We start from the raw sequence: 9,796 nt of genomic DNA, 5'->3' as shown, positions 1-9,796 counted from the left end.
ACTTTAGTAACCACCGTCGGTATGATATCACGACCGCTGATTGCTGTCTCTGTGCTGACACTGCCAATGAGGCCTGGCCTGTTTGTAGGCGCAAGGCCTAAAATATTTCTGTCTTATGTAGGTTACCGAAGTATCAGCTCAGGACCGTGGCCAGAATAGTGTGGCTCGACAGAAGGGGCTGCATCAGGAATGCCTTCACACCTTACTGGAGACACACACGAGCGGCCGGCAACCTCGAATCAGCTCTCGCAGTGTCCGTTGCTGCACACGGCGGTTCTGCGGCGAGTGGGCTGTAATTCGGTGGAGCGCGCTGCGCGCCCCAACGGCCGGAACGGGACGGCACGCAGGTGTCTTCGGTGGCCCACACCGCGTCGCCCACACGCCGCCAGCGCCGCAGGTGTCGGTTGCCGCCTCCTCCGGCTGCTCCACAGCTTCCCACGTAACGTCGAGGAGGGAAAAAAACCGCTGCGCTTTTCCTTACACATCCTGGAGACAGTACTAAAATAGCGGGGGGCGATTCGTATCTACAGAGTGGCCAAAATATAACCGATCCAGAAAATATTTCGTGCGCTTTAAGGGGCTCCGGAAAGGCTCAAAATCATGAAAAGTTCAATTTTTACTTTTTTGCGTTTTCTGAATCTGCAGACTATTACCTTTTAATAAATATATAATTTATTCAATTCCGAAGACTACAACTATTTTTAATTTTTTTTTGAAGTGTGTTCTACATGGGCGTGACCCACTGTGGCGCTGTTAAACTGCTGTCAAATGGTGTTATTATTAATGTCCGTGTTCATCAGGTACATTTTAGTGATGTGAGATAAAGTATGTGTTGTGGCTAACCTGTGATGGTTCAATATATATCGCTGGTGTGATTGTCGATTGTTTCATGTTTATTTACTCTGTCGTTATCTCAAAAATATTCGTAATTAATTCTGTTTCTTGAGTCTCTGTTTTGTTGAAGTATAATAATGAGTAAAAGTAAAGTTATTAGAAATCCTCTGAAGGTTCAAATGGTTCAAATGGCTCTGAGCACTATGGGACTCAACTGCTAAGGTCATTAGTCCCCTAGAAGTTAGAACTAGTTAAACCTAACTAACCTAAGGACATCACAAACATCCATGCCCGAGGCAGGATTCGAACCTGCGACTGTAGCGGTCTCGCGGTTCCAGACTGTAGCGCCTTTAACCGCACGGCCACTTCGGCCGGCTCCTCTGAAGGCTTTTAAGAAAAGGAGAAATGTTGGAAAGCCAAAGGTATGGGAATGAAGATAGGTTCTAACATGGTACGAGCGATGCTTGCTTTAGACAAGGAACGCCTTCGGGCTGCAGACAGGGCTGTAAAGAGTCTAGAAATACAAGTAAGAGTAAACAGGAGGAGGAACAAGAGGAAGCTGAAGGAGGAGTTTGCAGAGGATGAAGATAATCCATCCTATGGACCTGGAATGCACTAAAAAGTTAATCCAATCTTTGTCGCTCGATTCCCAAAACTTTTATTTTCTCATACTAATTACATGTTTACTAAGGATCTTCCAAACATATTTGTTTCAAACTTTCAGTAAATGTTACACAGTACCTTCTGCATAATTTAACACAGCCTTTTTCCAAAAAACTGTATATTTTTGAATATATAAATAAAAAATTGCAAAAAAATGTTGTGAATTTTCATTACAATTGAAAAAAAATCATCTTTAATAACTGACCTAAAATTTTGTAAAATCCCTGTGTTGAGTTGTAGCCCATATTCCAATAAATAATCTGTAAAAAGTTCAACTTCCTACCTCAAATACTTTGTGAGGAAAGATGTAATTTATAAGCGTTATTTTAACATTGCAAGTATAGGGCGTTCCTGAGCCCCTTAAGACAGGCTACCCAATTTACATCATCTGCACCCAGGCCGGATGACATAAGCTGCATTGCTTATCTTAAAGTGCACGAAATACAGAGGCCTCCAGAAAAATGTATACACGCTTTAACGAACGAAAAGTATTACTGAGCCATGGTAAAAATTGCTGTTTTGAAGAGCGCGCCGCAGCACGTTGTGTGAAGCAGACGCCCTCCGTTTCTGGCGGTGGCGCCGCTGTGGCAATCGCAGCTTTGGTGTCTCCCTCTGGCGGGAAAGCGGAAAGGTTGCCTGTTCACGTGCATTTAAGGGGCGCTATGAGCTCGCCAGGGGTCAGTCTGGGTCAGTCTCTCGTCCCCAGCTTGCTAGTCTGTCTCTCGTCCGCATTCGTGAGGCAGTTAGTGTCTGTCTGTCGTCCGGAGTGTTAGTATGTCTTTCGTTTGGATCAATCTTTAAAGCCGGATAAATGAGAGTCTTTCCACTCCGTCAGTAAGAGAACTCAGCGGGGGTGTTCGCCCGATCGGGGCTTAGTTCCTGCATCTGAGTCTGCGCGTTAGGCCGCCTGTCTGTCTGCTCGAGTTGCTCAGGCAATGGTCGTTGGCGGTTGGATCGATCGGTTGGTCGGTCGCGCACTGAGACACAAGTCGATGACTTGTCCGTCTTGAGCGTCGGCGCATGTGAGGTCGCCACATGAGTCCAGTGGGCCGCGGCGTATAGCGAGGGGTAGTGGCTTCGCGGCCGACACGAGAGCAACACGAGTCAACCCACGACATCGGTCTGGCCGATGCGAGCTGTAACGCCGTGAGACGGGAGGTCGGCGCGCCTTCCTGCGTCCGTTGAAGCGACTGGCAGCCGACGGTTCGGGAGAGCGATTTGCTGGTGCTGCGCCAGGTCTTCTCCAGAAATCGCAGTTTATTGGAAGTTAAGTGATTGGTGATATGTTGTTTTACTTACTTCTTAAATTCTACTTGTTTACTTGGTGAGGTAACCAGCCGCTTTGTTTTGAGGTCGTCCCACCATTCTTCTCCGTTTGCCTACCCGTGGGAAGGTCGTTATTTATGAATTGGGTGGTCCGTTTTTTCCCTTGTGGAGTAGGGGCGGGTTAGAGCAACCTGCGGTCCGGGTTGTTCGGTAATCTCCCTATTAATCTCCCGTACGTTAATAGCTGCCTCTGTCATGTTTGTCGGATTCGGTGTGTTAACGAATTTATTGCTTGGATTGTAATGGCCTAATTCCTGAAATATGTTTTCATCTTGCCTATCATCTTGAGAGGCGGTATATTTGTACTGTAGAGCATGTTAACTCGTTCGACCAACCGTGTATAATTTTATATAAGATTCCATTTCATGGCCCTTTATTTAAATGGTCATTTTAGTATATAAAGTTGCTACCCTTCCACCGTAAGAATTTTCTAAGAAGTTAAAATCATGTTGCTCCTTCGGTGGCAAGTTCATCTTTTAATTTTAGTGTTTTGTACCATTTCCATCCCTCCTACGGGGTTCATAGTTTATGTGCTTGTGTGAATTGTTAAAACTTTTACTTTCAGGTAATGTGGTGTGTTGTAGATTTGCACCAGTGTAGTCTTTCAGAGGTTGTTGTGAGCGGTCGTAACTACGACTGTGTCAAAAGGGAGCGGCGAGGTTCTCAGCCTGAAAGCTCATACAGTCAAAAGTTTGTTTCCTTCAGCATCTGAATAAATTGTAACTTGATATTTAGAGGGTGCTTTCTGATTATAATTTTGCGAGGTGCCGGGGCTAGCAGTGTATTCAACACTAAATTCTTCTAGAATCTTCATATATAAATGATGATGTAAGCCCCTCACCCCCCTACTCTAACTCTGACTTTTGCTGTTGCTCATGGATTAAAAAGAAACGCGAACTGACTGTAATCAGCCCTGCAAGTGGAGTAGAAAAGAGTTTGGCACCTGCAATAATTTAATTTGATAAATAAGTTAAAAAAGGAAAGTTTCATTAATGTAGTGAGAAATGAAAGGGTTGCTCTACTTATTAACAGAATGACAGTTCTGTCCAAAATAACAATATGATTTATTATGACTAAACTCAAAATAATAAACAAAACACATGAAACATTTACAATACATCAAATTGGCTCAAATTGGATACTCAAATAAATGCTGTGAAGGTGAAGTTGTCCCTAAACTACATTGTGAGATTTATGATGAAGTGGTATGTGGAGCCAATTCCCTGCAACTCAAATCTTAAGAGAAACACACAGCCAACCCAACATTAATAGCTGCTACAGTAGTGTGAACTCAGACAATGAACATCCAAGACAGAACCACGTAAGAAAAGACGGGAACAGGCGCGCTCTGCTGAGCTCTGATTATCACAGTGCAAATTCCCTAATCTGCCGATGCTGAGGACATACATTACCAAGCTGCCTTCTTAACCGCAAGGACACAATCTGGCGTACCGGAAGCGATGGCTGGTTGCTTCGACGTCCCGTCGTGGTGATGATAATGTCGCGAGTGTAGCCCAAAACAAATTATCCTGGGCTGGTTGTTCCAGATTAAAGACTTCCTATCAATACAAATGCGCCTCTGAGGAAGATGAAGAAGGCTCACCACACAATCACTGACGGTACAGTGATTGGTTTTAACAAGCAAAGTCACACAGTAACTCCGATACAGTCAACTTTAGCCAAAACTGCTCAAGACGGACAACACAGGCCGCTTGTATGCAGAACGCTCAATTGCCAACTGTACTCGGAAAGCTACGTTGAAGTCGAAACTTCAGCAACTTCGTCAAACAGTTACGATTAAATGAAAGTATATTAGACAGCCAACGGAAGGCAGGCTGTCCAGAGCAGCGAGAGCTCAGTCTTGTAACCTAACCGAAAAGCGAGAGCCGACTCTCTTCAAGAGCACCCGTACAAGCCGAACACAGAACATTCCCGCCCCCACGACAGTGGTCGTGGTTAAACGTTCCAATCAGCAACTCGAAAACCGGCGGAAAATTACCCTCTATTGCCGACGCAGTACTATTCCACCAATGGAGATACTTGGCGCCAATTTCTGTGCTGATTTTGCTACATCACAGGACTATCCCATGAGCAAGCCAATCACAGTTATGATTTTGCAGAAAACGCGGGAATTTGCCCGCCAAGACTGCCTGGGAACACAAGTCTTTCCCACGCCTCACAGGTAGCCCGCCAGAAACGGTTTTCACTAAGTTTCTGCGAAGTAACGGAATCTCTAGCCCAGCTGCTCTGTCAGGCCCCTGTGGGCGTATCGCCGCCGCTCTTATGACAATGTCGGCGTCTGGAAAGCATTCACTCGATTCCCTCACACCCGTCGGCTTAACCCTTTCAAGATCAGCAGATCCCGCCTGTCACCGGACCACCCGGGTGACGAGAGACGCTGCGTGGGAAGTCCGCGTGTGAAGGAATAGCGACTTTTCACCGCAAGCAATTAGAGAGGAAGATCGAATTACTCAGAAAAATATGAGAAGGGGCTCATGCCACTTCTCAATTTTAAATCTGTTTCTTTTTTTTTTAAAAAAAAAAAGCTTTTAGGAGTGAAATTCCCATTTGTTAAAAGCTATTTGATTTTGATTTCATCAGTTACTCCCTGGCAACTACTTCCACGCTCACATAGTGTGATTAAATGTGTTAATGTTTTTGATGAATCGCTAGTAAATAAAATAAATTTTTAATAATATTCTTTGAAATTAAATCCATGGTTCAATTAATTTAATAATTTAATAATTGATCACACATGTTGTACAACCTTCAGTTTAGTACATGGTTACTTTGAACATTGAAAATGTTCACCGTTGGCGGCTACACATATAACAGAACGAAGAGCGGTCGCCGCAACTACGTCGGCCAGTATTACAGTGGAGATCGCTGCACATGTCTCTGTAATCTCCTGGGGAAGTTCCTCCAGCGAGTGTGGCTCACGTCGATAGACGTTATCTTTCACAGTTCCCCTCAAGTAAAAGTCCATACGTTTTAGATCTGTGGACTGTGAATGGAACTCAATTGGCCCTCTTCGTCCAATCCAATGCCCTGGAAAATTGTCGTCCACGAAAGCCTGTACGGCTAGGTGGTAGGGTGACGCCCCGTCCTGTTGGTAGAAGACCTCTTCATCAGCTCCACAAGGCGCACGTATACCTGGCAAAACTGATGTACGTAACATTTCCAGGCACACTTTTCCAGTTACAGTAGCATCAAAAGAAAAGGGCATTACTAAGCACCTAGGTGACAGTCCACACCACACATAAAGCCCTGGTAGATTGACCTCTTTATCCACATAAAAAAGGCCGATTTTCCAGTGCCCAGTACACACTATTACGCCGATTCGCGGTTCCATTAAGTTTCAATTGTGCCTCGTCACTCTACACTACCTTCGTCACAAATTGTTCGTCATCAGTTACCAATTGCTGATACCATTCGCAAAATTGCATTCGTCGATCAGAATCGTCATCATCAACAGCGTGCAGTAATCGTGGAATGTAAACTTTCCACTTTGCAGCTTTCAGAATTCTTCGTACACTTGTACTGCTAACCCCCACTTCACTTGCCCATTGCTTAGCAGACTTCTGTGGAGAACGATGTAACACCCAAATTATAGAAGACATAATGAACACCCTTTTGTTGCAAAACAAAATAAGAAAATCAATCATCCTGACAGTGATGACAGCTACCGACAACAAAATTTACACTCTTGACAGTTTGATTAACTAGAATGTTATGTTATGTTAAGTGCTAATGCTATCATAAAGAAAGGACTGAATGGAAGAATACCATATAATACGGAACAGAAACTTTAAAGAAAGAATTCAAAAAATTATTATTTACGAAGGTTAAAGCCCAGACCATAAATTGATCAAAGATAACATTTATCCTAGATGAGAGTTGTAGCCACATCGAGCTGTACGTTCGCTGTGATTACAATGTCACTCAGCAATGGAGATGTTAACTTCACTTCTCTCTTGTACTCTTGCAATAGTAGTACGCATGTTAAGCGCTACTAGATTGATTTAAAACCGATCTGAAGTTTCAAAGTTTTACGGTTGGAAGTATTAGTCAGAAGTCAGACTGAAGTAAAATCATCTTTACCGTTTAGACAGATAACGAGATAGTTGATATATGTGTCATAAAAATAACTAGTGTGATTGCTGATTTGTGATGCCGTATGGCGAGGGCCTCCCGTCGGGTGGACCTGGTCCAAGTCTTTCGAGTTAACGCCACTTCGGCGACTAGCGTGTCGATGGGGATGAAATGATGATAATAACAACAACACAACACCCAGAGAAAATCTCCGACTCAGCTAGGAATCGAACCCGGGCCGTTAGGTATGACATTCGTCGCGCTGACCACTCAGCTACCAGGGGCGGACTGCTGCTTTGTGATGGGACTTAGCCTTCGTCATACTTAACAGTCACGAACGTCAAAGGACACAGAAAGAGACTGATCGCCGACGTAAACTCAATTATTAAACTTGAGTAGGCAACAGATAAACCCAGTCACGAAGAACTTACAATTGCGCCGTGTTGTCGGAAGCTATCGACAAAGTCAGAACTGTTGATGCTAACAGACGCAATTCCCTGAATGAAAAATCGGTGTGTGGCACAAATAATTACGAAGAAGAATAAACTTTAATTCAGGTTTAATTCTTCGTGTCGCATACATCATTTAACGGACATTTAAAGTGTATTTGTGGAATTAAGTGATTCTTCGGATAACATAAAAGTGAAAAGTTATTTAGTGACAATGCCACTGTAAACAGCAATAAGTTTACACCGAAATACGACGCATTCCCAACATCGCTCAAGGGTGTTATCTCTGGAATTACGTCGTGTAGTTGTTGAATACGCGACGCAGGGACGCCTTGACGACGGAATAATAATTAACATCTCAATATCCTCGGAAAAATCATGATGTGACATCGGCTTGGGTGATGGATTGATGATTCAAGACATTATATTTTCAACGTTTGAATACCCATTCTCTCTAGTGTCAGCAAGTTCGCGTAAACTGAAAAGTGTACCGCGAACACCCAAAGGACTTCTGGTTATCATTCCAGATCAAGGGAGTCATCGCGTTATCGAGTGGTGCAGTCGCTAAGTGGAGTGTATAATTCTTCAAAAAGGGGACGTTTAATATTTTGCCCGCTATATTTTCCCCACTCTGTAGAATCTTACTTTATCACAATAATACCAATTGGGTTCTAGTTTAAGTTCACTAAAAATGAAGGTAATATGCTCATAGTGAATAAAAACTTTGAGGTTCACCGATGACATTGTAATTCTGTCAGAGACAACAAAGGACCTGGAAGAGCAGCTGAACGGAATGGACAGTGACTTGAAAGAAGGATATAACATCAACAAAAGCAAAACGAGGATAATGGAATGTAGTCGAATTAAATCGGATGATGCAGAGGATATTAGATTAGGAAATGAGACGCTTAAAGTAGTAAATGAGTTTTGTTATTTGTGGAGCAAAAAACTGATGATGGTCGAAGTAGAGAGGATATAAAATGTAGACTGGCAATGGCAAGGAAAGCATTTTTGAAGAAGAGAAATTTGTTAACATTGGGTATAGATTTAAGTGTCAGGAAGTCTTTTGTGAAAGTATTTGTATGGAATGTAGCCAAATATGGAAGTGAAACGTGGACGATAAATAGTTTAGACAAACAGAGAGTAGAAGCTTTCGAAATGTGGTGCTACAGAAGAATGCTGAAGATGAGATTGGTAGATCACATAACTAATGAGGAGGTATTGAACAGAATTAGGGAGAAGAGGAGTTTGTGGCACAACTTGACTAGGAGAAGGGATCGGTTGGTAGGACATGTTCTGAGGCATCAAGGGATCACCAATTTAGTATTGGAGGTCATTGTGGAGAGTAAAAATCGTAGAGGGAGACCAAGAGATGAACACACTAAACAGATTCAGAAGGATGTAGGTTGCAGTAGGTACTGGGCGATGAAGAAGCTTGCACAGGATAGAACAGCATGGAGAGCTGCATCAAACCAGTCTCTGGACTGAAGACCACAACAACAACAACAACAAGCTCATAGTGCAACACTCAGCTGAGAACAGAGATGATGAAGAATGTTCTATGCAGTCCAGTCACATTAATGTAAATACCTGAAAAAAATCTATACCCATGTTTTGCAGTGCAGACGTGCAGGAAGAGTGTCAATGATGGTGTGGAAGGTACCGACAGGGATGTGGAGCCATGCCGCCGCCAGCGCTGTGGCTAGCTGCGCTTGGTCTCTCGGCGCATACGGCCCAAACGGTGTGATGCCATAGATTCTCGACTGGGAATGAGATTTTCACTCTGCAGCGGAGTGTGCGCTGATATGAAACTTCCTGGCAGATTAAAACTGTGTGCCGGACCGAGACTCGAACTCGGGACTTTGCCTTTCGAGGGCAAGTGCTCTACCAACTGAGCTACCCAAGCGCGGCTACGTTGGAAGGTAAGAGACGAGGTACTGAGAGAATTAGAGCTGTAAGGACGGGTCGTGAGTTGCGCTTGGGCAGCTCATTTGGTAGAGCACTTGCCCTCGAAAGGCAAAGTCCCGAATTCGACTCTCGGTCCGGCACACAGTTTTAATCTGCCAGGAAGTTTTAAATACTGGGAGTTTGATGGCTAGGAGAGTCCGCTAAACTCATGCTGGTGCTCTTCGAACCACACAAGTACACTGAGAGCTGTGTGACACGTTTCATTGTCCTGCCGGCAGACACCGTCGTGCTGAGGAAAAAGGGATTGCGTGTAGGGGTGGACACGATCCCCATGGATAGATGCATACTTGTGTTGACCACTGTGCCTCCCAAAATGACGAGATCACCCCGGAGACGATTTGAAAGCATTCTCCAGACCATAACGCTCCGTCCTCGTTTGCTTTCAGACTTTTCAAGCTGTGCACGCCCACGACCATTTGCCCGATGGAGCATAAAACGTGATCCATCTGGAAAGGCCATCTGTA

The 9,796-nt window shown here is 44.1% G+C and overlaps 1 non-coding gene across 1 annotated transcript; it reads right to left on the bottom strand.

The window, feature by feature from the left end:
- Positions 1-9,196: 9,196 nt before the first annotated feature.
- On the bottom strand, positions 9,197-9,270 carry Trnas-cga. The gene has a single exon. It is a non-coding gene; the product is annotated as a tRNA-Ser (tRNA).
- Between the last annotated feature and the right edge of the window lie 526 nt (positions 9,271-9,796).

Source organism: Schistocerca piceifrons, chromosome 3 (assembly GCF_021461385.2).
Source record: "Schistocerca piceifrons isolate TAMUIC-IGC-003096 chromosome 3, iqSchPice1.1, whole genome shotgun sequence".
In the NCBI taxonomy this organism is placed as follows: Eukaryota; Metazoa; Arthropoda; class Insecta; order Orthoptera; family Acrididae; genus Schistocerca; species Schistocerca piceifrons.
The sequence above is the reverse complement of the archived record's forward strand: the minus strand, read 5'-3'. Positions and strand labels throughout refer to the sequence as shown.